The 12,928-nt window shown below is 50.0% G+C and overlaps 1 protein-coding gene across 1 annotated transcript in view; it reads left to right on the forward strand.

Moving 5' to 3' along the window:
* The window catches only part of NR4A3 (nuclear receptor subfamily 4 group A member 3), a 1,945,388-nt gene that overhangs the window by 1,007,659 nt on the left and 924,801 nt on the right, over nt 1-12,928 (forward strand). The gene's annotated exons all lie outside the window — the stretch shown is intronic.

The following is a 12,928-nucleotide window of genomic DNA, read 5'->3' on the forward strand; positions in this document are numbered from 1 at the left end:
GCAGCAGGAGCGCGGAGAAGGTGGACCCCACATGCCACATCCCAGCTGGGAAGGAGGACACTAAGGAGGCCAGGAGTCCGTCCCCGAAGGGTCCAGAAACGTCACGGTCCGAGGGCGACTGAGCAGGGAGTCCAGGCCAGGTCTGGCTCCCTTGACCTGCTGGATGAGCAACGCTGAACAGGGCCCGCGGTGCAGAAGAGCACCGCTGAACAGGGCCCGCCGTGGAGTAGAGCACCGCTGAACAGGGCCCGCCGTGGAGTAGAGCACCGCTGAACAGGGCCCGCCGTGCAGAAGAGCACCGCTGAACAGGGCCCGCCGTGGAGTAGAGCACCGCTGAACAGGGCCCGCCGTGGAGTAGAGCACCGCTGAACAGGGCCCGCGGTGCAGAAGAGCACCGCTGAACAGGGCCCGCTGTGGAGATAGGCACCGCTGAACAGGGCCCCGCCGTGGAGAAGAGCACCGCTGAACAGGGCCCGCGGTGCAGAAGAGCACCGCTGAACAGGGCCCGCCGTGGAGATAGGCACTGCTGAACAGGGCCCGCCGTGGAGTAGAGCACCGCTGAACAGGGCCCGCGGTGCAGAAGAGCACCGCTGAACAGGGCCCGCCGTGGAGATAGGCACCGCTGAACAGGGCCCGCCGTGGAGTAGAGCACCGCTGAACAGGGCCCGCGGTGGAGATAGGCACCGCTGAACAGGGCCCGCCGTGGAGATAGGCACCGCTGAACAGGGCCCGCCGTGGAGTAGAGCACCGCTGAACAGGGCCCGCGGTGCAGAAGAGCACCGCTGAACAGGGCCCGCCGTGGAGATAGGCACCGCTGAACAGGGCCCGCGGTGCAGAAGAGCACCGCTGAACAGGGCCCGCCGTGGAGAAGAGCACCGCTGAACAGGGCCCCGCCGTGGAGAAGAGCACCGCTGAACAGGGCCCCGCCATCTCAAGCACCGCTCCGCTGGGCCCTTCCTCTCAAGCACCGCTCCGCTGGGCCCTTCATCTCAAGCACCGCTCTGCTGGGCCCTTCATCTCAAGCACCGCTACGCTGGGCACCGCTGTTTCAAGCACCGCTCCGCTGGGCCCTTCCTCTCAAGCACCGCTACGCTGGGCACCGCCGTCTCAAGCACCGCTCCGCTGGGCCCTTCCTCTCAAGCACCGCTCCGCTGGGCCCTTCCTCTCAAGCACCGCTACGCTGGGCACCGCCGTCTCAAGCACCGCTCCGCTGGGCCCTTCCTCTCAAGCACCGCTCCGCTGGGCCCTTCCTTTCAAGCACCGCTCCGCTGGGCACCGCTCCGCTGGGCCCTTCCTCTCAAGCACCGCTCCGCTGGGCCCTTCCTCTCAAGCACCGCTCCGCTGGGCACCGCCATCTCAAGCACCGCTCCGCTGGGCACCGCCGTCTCAAGCACCGTTTATGGTTCACTGTGCCCACCATGCCTCCTCCTTGACCAGTGGAGACTGTCATCCACCTGATGGACTGTGGCTTTGCACTCCCCAGGATGGTCCAGTGGGCAGCCCACCCACTGTAGAGACATTGAGAGACTGTGGCTTTGCACTCCCCAGGATGGTCCAGTGGGCAGCCCACCCACTGTAGAGACATTGAGAGACTGTGGCTTTGCACTCCCCAGGATGGTCCAGTGGGCATGGTGGCTCCTCGTGGATCTGGCGTCGTGGACTCATGTGGCTGTGGTGCCCCCCCCTTCCCCCTGAGGTGCCTGTAGTTTTTACATCTGATGCCCCTGCAGTGTTCTCTCCAAAGGACTCAGGTCTCCTGTGTGGGCTTTGCCCTTATTTCTCAAGACTTTGGCCCTCGGACATGCTGAATTCGTAGGATGTGCAGGACTTGGTACTTCAGTTATACACTGATGTGTATGTCATTAGTTTTGTTGTGAATATCTTTCATGGTTGTACGATAATTTTCTGGAGCTTTTTGGTACATAAATATTTATTCCAAATATGATTATGTCCTAGCATTTTTCAGGGGTGTTTGGGTGGTGTCACTGTGACTTGGTGCTCTGCATTGGTGAGTACATAGTTGGGGGGGGGGGGGTCGCATATGTGTGTGCCCGTAACCTTTCGTCCTCCCCCTCCCGTGTGTCGTAGGTGCAGTACTCACCGTTGTCGTCTGCGCCGGACTTCGTACTCGTGGTAGATGAGAAGGTAGACGAGAGCAGGTAGGATGTTTAATTCGGGTTCCATGCTGTCCTCCTTCCTCCTGGAGTGCGTAGTGGTGAGCGTTTTCCCGTCCGTAGTCTGTTTCCGCCGTGTTTTTATCGGCGGTGCTCCCGCCCCGGAAAAGGTGGCGTATTGGTGAGTTGGAATAGTGTGGGCGGTACATTGTCTGCCGCCTGTCTGTTGGCGGTGACCGCCGCGCTGTTTGTTTGTACCGCCGTGGCGGTCGGAGTGTTAAGGTGGCTGTCTGTGTTGGCGGTTCCCGCCAGGCTCAGAATCCCATTTTTTTTACCGCCAGCCTGTTGGCGGGTTGGCCGCCGCTTTAACACCGACCGCCAGGGTTAGAATCACCCCCTAAGTCTTAAAAGCAAAAATTAGTTAAAATCAATCTGTAGTGACACACGATTAATAATCTGCCCACTTGAATACAAAACAATCCTCACCACTCCAATCCAGAGCAATCCGCTCAATTACAATCCAATCTGCCCTACTGCAATCCAAAACAGTCTGTCACTCTCCAATTTGCTCACCTCAATCCCCCCACTCCAATCTGCCCCACTTCAATCTACCTCATCTCATTCCAATCCTCCCCACTCCATCTCATTTCACCCCACTCCAATCCACCCTACACCAATCCAATACAGCTCAATCCAGTCTACCCCACTCCAATCCAGTCCACCTAGCACCAATCCAATGCGCCTTACCCCACTCAAATTAAATCTACCACAATCCACCCCACTGCAATCCAATCCGTCCCACTCCAGTCCAATCCACCCCACTCAAATCCATCCCACTCCAAAAATCCACCCAACTCCAATCCAATTCACCCCACCCCACTCCACCCCATCCGCCCCATTCCAATCCACAATGTACCAATCCAAATCACCCTACTCCAGTCCACCCAACTCCAATCCATTGTACTCCAAAAATCATGCCACTCCAATCTACACCACTCCAATGCACGCCACTCAAATCCAAACCACTGCAATCCACCCCATTCCAGCCCACCCCAACCCATCTACCCCACCCCAATCTACTTCACCCAATCCAATCCACCTTAGTCCAACCCACTCAATCCAATCCACTCCAACCCACAAAAATCCACCCCAAACCTCTCCACACAGGTCCATCCCATCCCACCCCAATCCACCCACCCAGTTTCAATCCACTCCATTCTAACCCAATCCACCCTATCCAGTCTACCTCACTCCAGTTCACCCCTTTCCAATCTAATCTACCCCTCTCCAATCCACCCCACTCAAATCCACCACACTCTACTCCACACTACCACAATCAACCCCACCCCAGCTCAGTCAACCCCTCTTCAATCCAATCCATCCAGTCCACCCCACTCAATCCAAACCACTCCAATCCACCCCACTCTAATCCACCCCACTCTAGTCCTCCCAACTTTAGTCCAATCTACCCATTCCAATCCAGTGAACCCAATCCACCGACTCCAATCCAAGCCACTCCAGTCCAGTCCAATCCACCCCACTCCAGTCCAATCTAATCCACCACACTCCACTCCACCTCACTCTAATTCACCCTACTCCAAACCACCACATTTCATTTCAGTTCACCCCAATCAAACCTACTCCACCCGGCCCTGTCACTCCAATTCACTCCACCCACCCCAGTCCAATCTACTCTATCCCACTCCAATCTACCCTTCTCCACCCAATCCACCCCACTCTTCCCCAATCCAATCCACCCCACTCTACTCCAATTAAATCCATCAGACTACCTCAATCCATTCAACCCACTCCATCCTATTCTACCCCGCTCCACTCCATGTCACTCTACACTACTCCACTCTGCGACACTCTTTGCCACCGAATCACTGAACTTTACTCTCCCTTACTAAACTCTAACACTCTTCTCCCCCATTCCACTCTACAACACTCTACTCCAACAAATCCACTCTACAACACTACTCCACTCCATTCCACTAACCTTTCGCCATGCTGAACATCAGCAACACTGGTGTACAACATGGCAAAAACACATTGCCAAGCCAATAGCTCTTGTATGGGAGAGACCAATTGGCTTTGCCGATGCTTGTTAATCAAGCTGTGGCAAAATAATTTAGACTGACGACTCAACTGAAAATACATTCTACAGTTATCAGTGTCGACAGTACATGTTCATAAAAGACTCTCTGTCAAACTAATGACTGTTTTAAGACTCTGCTCTTGTCAAAGACACAAGATTTAGAATATTAGAAAGCACAGAAAAAGATAACACTCATCTGTGGCATTTTCAAAAACTGTAGTTGGAACCTTCCCAATGCAGGCTGCAGTACCTTACAACAATTACAGATGTCCCTTGAGTCAGACACAAGTCTTTTTGTACCAGGGCGTAGTACATTGGGCCAATATTACAGGTATGTACTTCCTCTAAGCAGTCTGCAGTATCTCAAGTTGGTGCTAGTGGCCACGTAGGCATCCATTACTGATACACAAATGTCAGTATATCAGCGAATTGTGACTGCAGCAAATGCTTTTGAATGTGTTCTTGTTTTAAAAGTGGAAAGAAAACCCATTACAGAAATGCCCTTGCATATGTAAGAAACAAGGCTTACTGGAGCCCAATTTGGATATTATTTGAAACAGTAAATCTCATTGGTTTTAAGTTAGTTAAGTAGATCGTAACATTTTGATTGAAAGCAGATTATTAAAGAGTGCCACTTGTGACTGGCTTTCACCTGCAGCCAATCTTGAAGAAAATTGGAATATGAAACTAAGATTGAATAGCCCAGAAGCAGTGTTTTTGTTAAATCTTTTTATTGGTTTATCATACAACAAACAAGAACAATCACAGACGTAGGGCAATGTCCTGGAGGAGGTGAGGGGGCATGGTTACAGTCATCGGGCACTCCATAGATCACAGCGAAATGCATAAGTGTCTTACAGGTCACGTAGGTCACATTACAGTCTCATGGTAGCAGTATTCGAGTAAGAAATTATACATATAATAAAGAGAAGAAAAGAAAAATAATAAAACCCAGTATCATCTTGTCCATATGTTGTTAATAGGCTACTTATGCATGTTAGAATTTAATGTATCCTAGCCGATCATCCAGCTGGCCCACACCTACAGGGCCAAACGATTCTTGTAGGGGAGGCTACTGCCAGTGTGAAGTGTAACAATGAGAAATGAGGACGAAGAAAAATATCCACGGTTGGTTCTCTATTGTAGGAAAGTACCATCTTGCCTGGCATGTTACCCCCATTTTTCACTTCTGTGTCAGTTTGTTTTTGCCTGCCTCACTGGGATCCTACTAGCCAGGACCCCAGTGCTCATAGTTGTGGCCTGAATGTGTTCCCTGCGTGGTGCCTAACTGTGTCACTGAGCCTCTGCTAATCAGAACCTCAGTGCTTATGCTCCCTCTGCCATTAAAATGGTCCCTGTAACACAGGAGGTGGATCCAAGTGACCCGGACAGTCCAGTGGTCCATCTGTCCAAATTTGGTGGAAGTAAGTCCTTGCCACCCCACGCCAGACAGTAATCCTGTGTACTGCATGAACAGCAGCTGCTAGGGCTTCTGTGCACTTTTGCAAAAAATCCTTCATGCACAGCCCAGGTGTAGGAAAGTACCATCTTGCCTGGCATGTTACCCCCATTTTTCACTGTATATATGTTGTTTTAGTTGTATGTGTCACTGGGACCCTGGTAACCCAGGGCCCCAGTGCTCATAAGTGTGCCTGAATGTGTTACCTGTGTAGTGACTAACTGTCTCACTGAGGCTCTGCTAATCAGAACCTCAGTGGTTATGCTCTCTCATTTCTTTCCAAATTGTCACTGACAGGCTAGTGACCATTTTACCAATTTACATTGGCTTACTGGAACACCCTTATAATTCCCTAGTATATGGTACTGAGGTACCCAGGGTATTGGGGTTCCAGGAGATCCCTATGGGCTGCAGCATTTCTTTTGCCACCCATAGGGAGCTCTGACAATTCTTACACAGGCCTGCCACTGCAGCCTGAGTGAAATAACGTCCACGTTATTTCACAGCCATTTTACACTGCACTTAAGTAACTTATAAGTTACCTATATGTCTAACCTTTACCTGGTAAAGGTTAGGTGCAAAGTTACTTAGTGTGAGGGCACCCTGGCACTAGCCAAGGTGCCCCCACATTGTTCAGAGCCAATTCCCTGAACTTTGTGAGTGCGGGGACACCATTACACGCGTGCACTACATATAGGTCACTACCTATATGTAGCTTCACCATGGTAACTCCGAATATGGCCATGTAACATGTCTATGATCATGGAATTGCCCCCTCTATGCCATCCTGGCATTGTTGGTACAATTCCATGATCCCAGTGGTCTGTAGCACAGACCCTGGTACTGCCAGACTGCCCTTCCTGGGGTTTCACTGCAGCTGCTGCTGCTGCCAACCCCTCAGACAGGCAGCTGCCCTCCTGGGGTCCAGCCAGGCCTGGCCCAGGATGGCAGAACAAAGAACTTCCTCTGAGAGAGGGTGTGACACCCTCTCCCTTTGGAAAATGGTGTGAAGGCAGGGGAGGAGTAGCCTCCCCCAGCCTCTGGAAATGCTTTGTTGGGCACAGATGTGCCCAATTCTGCATAAGCCAGTCTACACCGGTTCAGGGACCCCTTAGCCCCTGCTCTGGCGCGAAACTGGACAAAGGAAAGGGGAGTGACCACTCCCCTGACCTGCACCTCCCCTGGGAGGTGTCCAGAGCTCCTCCAGTGTGCTCCAGACCTCTGCCATCTTGGAAACAGAGGTGCTGCTGGCACACTGGACTGCTCTGAGTGGCCAGTGCCACCAGGTGACGTCAGAGACTCCTGCTGATAGGCTCCTTCAGGTGTTAGTAGCCTTTCCTCTCTCCTAGGTAGCCAAACCCTCTTTTCTGGCTATTTAGGGTCTCTGTCTCTGGGGAAACTTTAGATAACGAATGCATGAGCTCAGCCGAGTTCCTCTGCATCTCCCTCTTCACCTTCTGATAAGGAAACGACCGCTGACCGCGCTGGAAGCCTGCAAACCTGCAACATAGTAGCAAAGACGACTACTGCAACTCTGTAACGCTGATCCTGCCGCCTTCTCGACTGTTTTCCTGCTTGTGCATGCTGTGGGGGTAGCCTGCCTCCTCTCTGCACCAGAAGCTCCGAAGAAATCTCCCGTGGGTCGACGGAATCTTCCCCCTGCAACCGCAGGCACCAAAAAGCTGCATTACCGGTCCCTTGGGTCTCCTCTCAGCACGACGAGCGAGGTCCCTCGAATCCAGCAACGCTGTCCAAGTGACCCCCACAGTCCAGTGACTCTTCAGCCCAAGTTTGGTGGAGGTAAGTCCTTGCCTCACCTCGCTGGGCTGCATTGCTGGGAACCGCGACTTTGCAGCTACTCCGGCCCCTGTGCACTTCCGGCGGAAATCCTTTGTGCACAGCCAAGCCTGGGTCCACGGCACTCTAACCTGCATTGCACGACTTTCTAAGTTGGTCTCCGGTGACGTGGGACTCCTTTGTGCAACTTCGGCGAGCACAGTTTCACGCATCCTTGTAGTGCCTGTTTCTGGCACTTCTCCGGGTGCTACCTGCTTCAGTGAGGGCTCTTTGTCTTGGTCGACGTCCCTTCTCTCTGCAGGTCCAATTTGCGACCTCCTGGTCCCTCCTGGGCCCCAGCAGTGTCCAAAAACGCCAAACGCATGATTGGCGTGTAGCAAGGCTTGTTGGCATCCTTCCGGCGGGAAAACACTTCTGCACGACTCTCCAAGGCGAGAGGGATCCGTCCACCAAAGGGGAAGTCTCTAGCCCTTTTCGTTCCTGCAGAAACCTCAGCTTCTTCTGTCCAGTAGAAGCTTCTTTGCACCCGCAGCTGGCATTTCCTGGGCATCTGCCCATCTCCGACTTGCTTGTGACTTTTGGACTTGGTCCCCTTGTTCCACAGGTACCCTAGATTGGAAATCCACAGTTGCTGCATTGCTGGTTTGTGTCTTTCCTGCATTATTCCTCTAACACGACTCTTTTGTCCTTAGGGGAACTTTAGTGCACTTTGCACTCACTTTTCAGGGTCTTGGGGAGGGTTATTTCTCTAACTCTCACTATTTTCTAATAGTCCCAGCGACCCTCTACAAGGTCACATAGGTTTGGGGTCCATTCGTGGTTCGCATTCCACTTCTGGAGTATATGGTTTGTGTTGCCCCTATCCCTATGTTTCCCCATTGCATCCTATTGTAACTATACATTGTTTGCACTGTTTTCTAAGACTATACTGCATATTTTTGCTATTGTGTATATATATCTTGTGTATATTTCCTATCCTCTCACTGAGGGTACACTCTAAGATACTTTGGCATATTGTCATAAAAATAAAGTACCTTTATTTTTAGTATAACTGTGTATTGTGTTTTCTTATGATATTGTGCATATGACACTAAGTGGTACTGTAGTAGCTTCACACGTCTCCTAGTTCAGCCTAAGCTGCTCTGCTAAGCTACCATTATCTATCAGCCTAAGCTGCTAGACACCCTATACACTAATAAGGGATAACTGGGCCTGGTGCAAGGTGCAAGTACCCCTTGGTACTCACTACAAGCCAGTCCAGCCTCCTACATTGGTTGTGCAGTGGTGGGATAAGTGCTTGAGACTGCTTACCACTCTTGTCATTGTACTTTTCATAAGAGAAAAATATACAAAACAAGGTCAGTGTATATACACATAGCCAAAAAGTTTTGCATTTCCTCTTTTCACTCTTTTCTAAGTGCTGAAAAGTACTTCTAAAACTTTCAAAAAGTTCTTAAAAGTTTAAAAAGTTTTTTCTGTCTTTCCAAAAAGTTCTGAAAGCTTTTTTCTCTTTTTCTATCACTTTAACTCTCTCTAAAAAATGTCTGGCACAGGCAAAAATGTTGAACTGTCCAAACTTGCATATGATCACCTTAGCTGGAAAGGAGCAAGGAGTCTCTGCATAGAGAGAGGTTTGAGTGTAGGGAAGAATCCTTCCTTAGAACTGTTAATTAATATGCTTAGAGTACAGGATAAGGCCATAAGTGCCCAATCTGGTGAAAAAGTAGCTAATGGTTCTCAATCTGATCCAGGGACTCCCCCAGGAAAAGGTTCAGGAAAGAAACTTCTCAGCCTGCCCATTACTAGACAGTCTAGCATAGTTGGTACAGAGGTTGAATCACACCATACTGATGGTGTGCTCTCACATTATACTGGTAGCCAAGCTGTTAGGGTGCCCTCTGTAAGGGACAGGTCTCCTGTTCATTCCCATCATACCTCTGTATCTAGAAATGTCCCTCCCACCCACCCTGATGACAGAATGTTAGAAAGGGAGCTCAATAGATTGAGAGTGGAACAAACCAGACTGAAGCTCAAGAAGCAACAGCTGGATTTGGATAGACAGTCTTTAGAATTAGAGAAGGAAAGACAGAAGTTGGGTTTAGATACCCATGGTGGCAGCAGCAGTATTCCCCATAGTCATCCTGCAAAAGAGCATGATTCCAGGAATCTGCACAAGATAGTTCCCCCTTATAAGGAGGGGGATGACATTAACAAGTGGTTTGCTGCACTTGAGAGGGCCTGTGCTGTACAGGATGTCCCTCAAAAGCAGTGGGCTGCTATCCTATGGCTATCATTTAGTGGAAAAGGTAGGGATAGGCTCCTTACTGTGAAAGAAAATGATGCCAATAATTTTACAGTTCTTAAGAATGCACTCCTGGATGGTTATGGCTTAACCACTGAACAGTACAGGATAAAGTTCAGAGAGACCAAAAAGGAGTCTTCACAAGACTGGGTTGATTTCATTGACCATTCAGTGAAGGCCTTGGAGGGGTGGTTACATGGCAGTAAAGTTACTGATTATGAAAGCCTGTATAACACAATCCTGAGAGAGCATATACTTAATAATTGTGTGTCTGATTTGTTGCACCAGTACCTGGTAGACTCTGATCTGACCTCTCCCCAAGAATTGGGAAAGAAGGCAGACAAATGGGTCAGAACAAGGGTGAACAGAAAAGTTCATACAGGGGGTGACAAAGATGGCAATAAGAAGAAAGATGGTGAAAAATCTCAAGATAAGCATGGGGATAAGGGTAAAACCAAAGATCCCACTTCAAATCTTAAACACTCTTCAGAGGGTGGGGATAAAACAAATTCTTCCTCTTCTTCCCAACCTGCACACATTAAAAAGCCTTGGTGCTTTGTGTGTAAAAATAGAGGCCATAGGCCAGGGGATAAGTCCTGTCCAGGTAAACCCCCTGAGCCTACCACCACTAATACATCAAGCTCTAGTGCCCCTAGCAGTAGTGGTACTAGTGGTGGGACTGCTGGCAACAGTCAAGCAAAGGGTGTAGTTGGGTTCACTTATGGGTCCATAGTGGAAACTGATGTCATCAGTCCCAAGACAGTTTCTGTCACACCTAGTGGCATTGGCCTTGCCACACTGGCTGCTTGTCCCCTTACAATGGATAAGTACAGGCAGACCGTTTCAATAAATGGTGTTGAGGCCTTGGCCTACAGGGACACAGGTGCCAGTTTCACTTTGGTGACTGAAAACCTAGTGCCTCCTGAACAACACATCATTGGACAACAGTATAAGATTATTGATGTCCATAACTCCACTAAGTTTCTTCCCTTAGCTATAATTCAATTTAGTTGGGGTGGAATTACTGGCCCTAAGCAGGTGGTGGTATCACCTAGCTTACCTGTAGACTGTCTTTTAGGTAATGACCTAGAGGCCTCAGGTTGGGCTGATGTAGAGTTTTATGCCCATGCAGCCATGCTGGGCATCCCTGAGGAATTGTTCCCTCTCATTTCTACTGAAATGAAAAAGCAAAGGAGAGAAGGCCTGAAAACTCAGGATCCCTCTCCATCAACAGGTAAAAAGGGTATCACAGTATCCCCTAACCACCCTACCATTCAGGATACCATTCCTGTGGTGGGAGAAACCTCTCCTGGGGTGGCACCTGTTCCAAGGGAATCATCAGCTGGCAAAGCTGGACTCCCTGAGGTAGAAGTACCTCTCTGTGGGATAACTAACATTGGTGACAAAAAGAGCACCATTTTAGTTAACATGGAGCATCCCTCCAACCCTCCCAGAGAAACTTTAGTGCAGACACCCTGCACTGCCTCACAACACTTAGGACAGCATCCCTGCCCTAGTGTGGAGCTGATAGGACAGCATCCCTGCCCTGCTCCAACCCAAGAGAAACAGCATCCCTGTTCTCTCTTCCAGCCATATGGACAACGTTTTTGCCCAGCTATGGCTTTTCTGAGACAGCATCCCTGTCTGGCATTTCCATCACTACAAATAGGTTCAGTGGACAATTCCCACTGCTCTAAACTAAAACTTACTGATAGAAACTCTGAAAATACATCTTCACATTGTTGCTTAGCTAAAAAACTTCAAACAGGGTGGTTTACATCCCCACAGGGAAGTAACCATATAGTGGATGATAAAGGGAGTAACCAGTCTATTGCAGAGCTACTCTCTACTTATCACCACTTAGACAATAAAGTCTCAACTGGCCAAGGTTAGCCTTATTGTCCTTCGTTTGGGGGGGGGGTTGTGTGAGAAGGTAGCCTCTTTCTAGCCTTGTTACCCCCACTTTTGGCCTGTTTGTGAGTGTATGTCAGGGTGTTTGTCACTGTTTTCACTGTCTCACTGGGATCCTGATAGCCAGGCCTCAGTGCTCATAGTGAAAACACTATGTTTTCAGTATGTTTGTTATGTGTCACTGGGATCCTGCTGGTCAGGACCCCAGTGCTCATAGGTTTGTGGCCTATATGTATGTGTCACTGGGACCCTGTCACACAGGGCCCCAGTGCTCATAGGTGTGCATGTATATGTTCCCTGTGTGGTGCCTAACTGTCTCACTGAGGCTCTGCTAACCAGAACCTCAGTGGTTATGCTCTCTCATTACTTTCAAATTGTCACTAACAGGCTAGTGACCAATTTTACCAATTTACATTGGCTTACTGGAACACCCTTATAATTCCCTAGTATATGGTACTGAGGTACCCAGGGTATTGGGGTTCCAGGAGATCCCTATGGGCTGCAGCATTTCTTTTGCCACCCATAGGGAGCTCTGACAATTCTTACACAGGCCTGCCACTGCAGCCTGAGTGAAATAACGTCCACGTTATTTCACAGCCATTTTACACTGCACTTAAGTAACTTATAAGTCACCTATATGTCTAACCTTTACCTGGTAAAGGTTAGGTGCAAAGTTACTTAGTGTGAGGGCACCCTGGCACTAGCCAAGGTGCCCCCACATTGTTCAGAGCCAATTCCCTGAACTTTGTGAGTGCGGGACACCATTACACGCGTGCACTACATATAGGTCACTACCTATATGTAGCTTCACAATGGTAACTCCGAATATGGCCATGTAACATGTCTATGATCATGGAATTGCCCCCTCTATGCCATCCTGGCATAGTTGGCACAATCCCATGATCCCAGTGGTCTGTAGCACAGACCCTGGTACTGCCAAACTGCCCTTCCTGGGGTTTCACTGCAGCTGCTGCTGCTGCCAACCCCTCAGACAGGCAGCTGCCCTCCTGGGGTCCAGCCAGGCCTGGCCCAGGATGGCAGAACAAAGAACTTCCTCTGAGAGAGGGTGTGACACCCTCTCCATTTGGAAAATGGTGTGAAGGCAGGGGAGGAGTAGCCTCCCCCAGCCTCTGGAAATGCTTTGTTGGGCACAGAGGTGCCCAATTCTGCATAAGCCAGTCTACACCGGTTCAGGGACCCCTTAGCCCCTGCTCTGGCGCGAAACTGGACAAAGGAAAGGGGAGTGA

This window comes from Pleurodeles waltl, chromosome 2_2, assembly GCF_031143425.1.
Source record: "Pleurodeles waltl isolate 20211129_DDA chromosome 2_2, aPleWal1.hap1.20221129, whole genome shotgun sequence".
NCBI lineage: Eukaryota > Metazoa > Chordata > Amphibia > Caudata > Salamandridae > Pleurodeles > Pleurodeles waltl.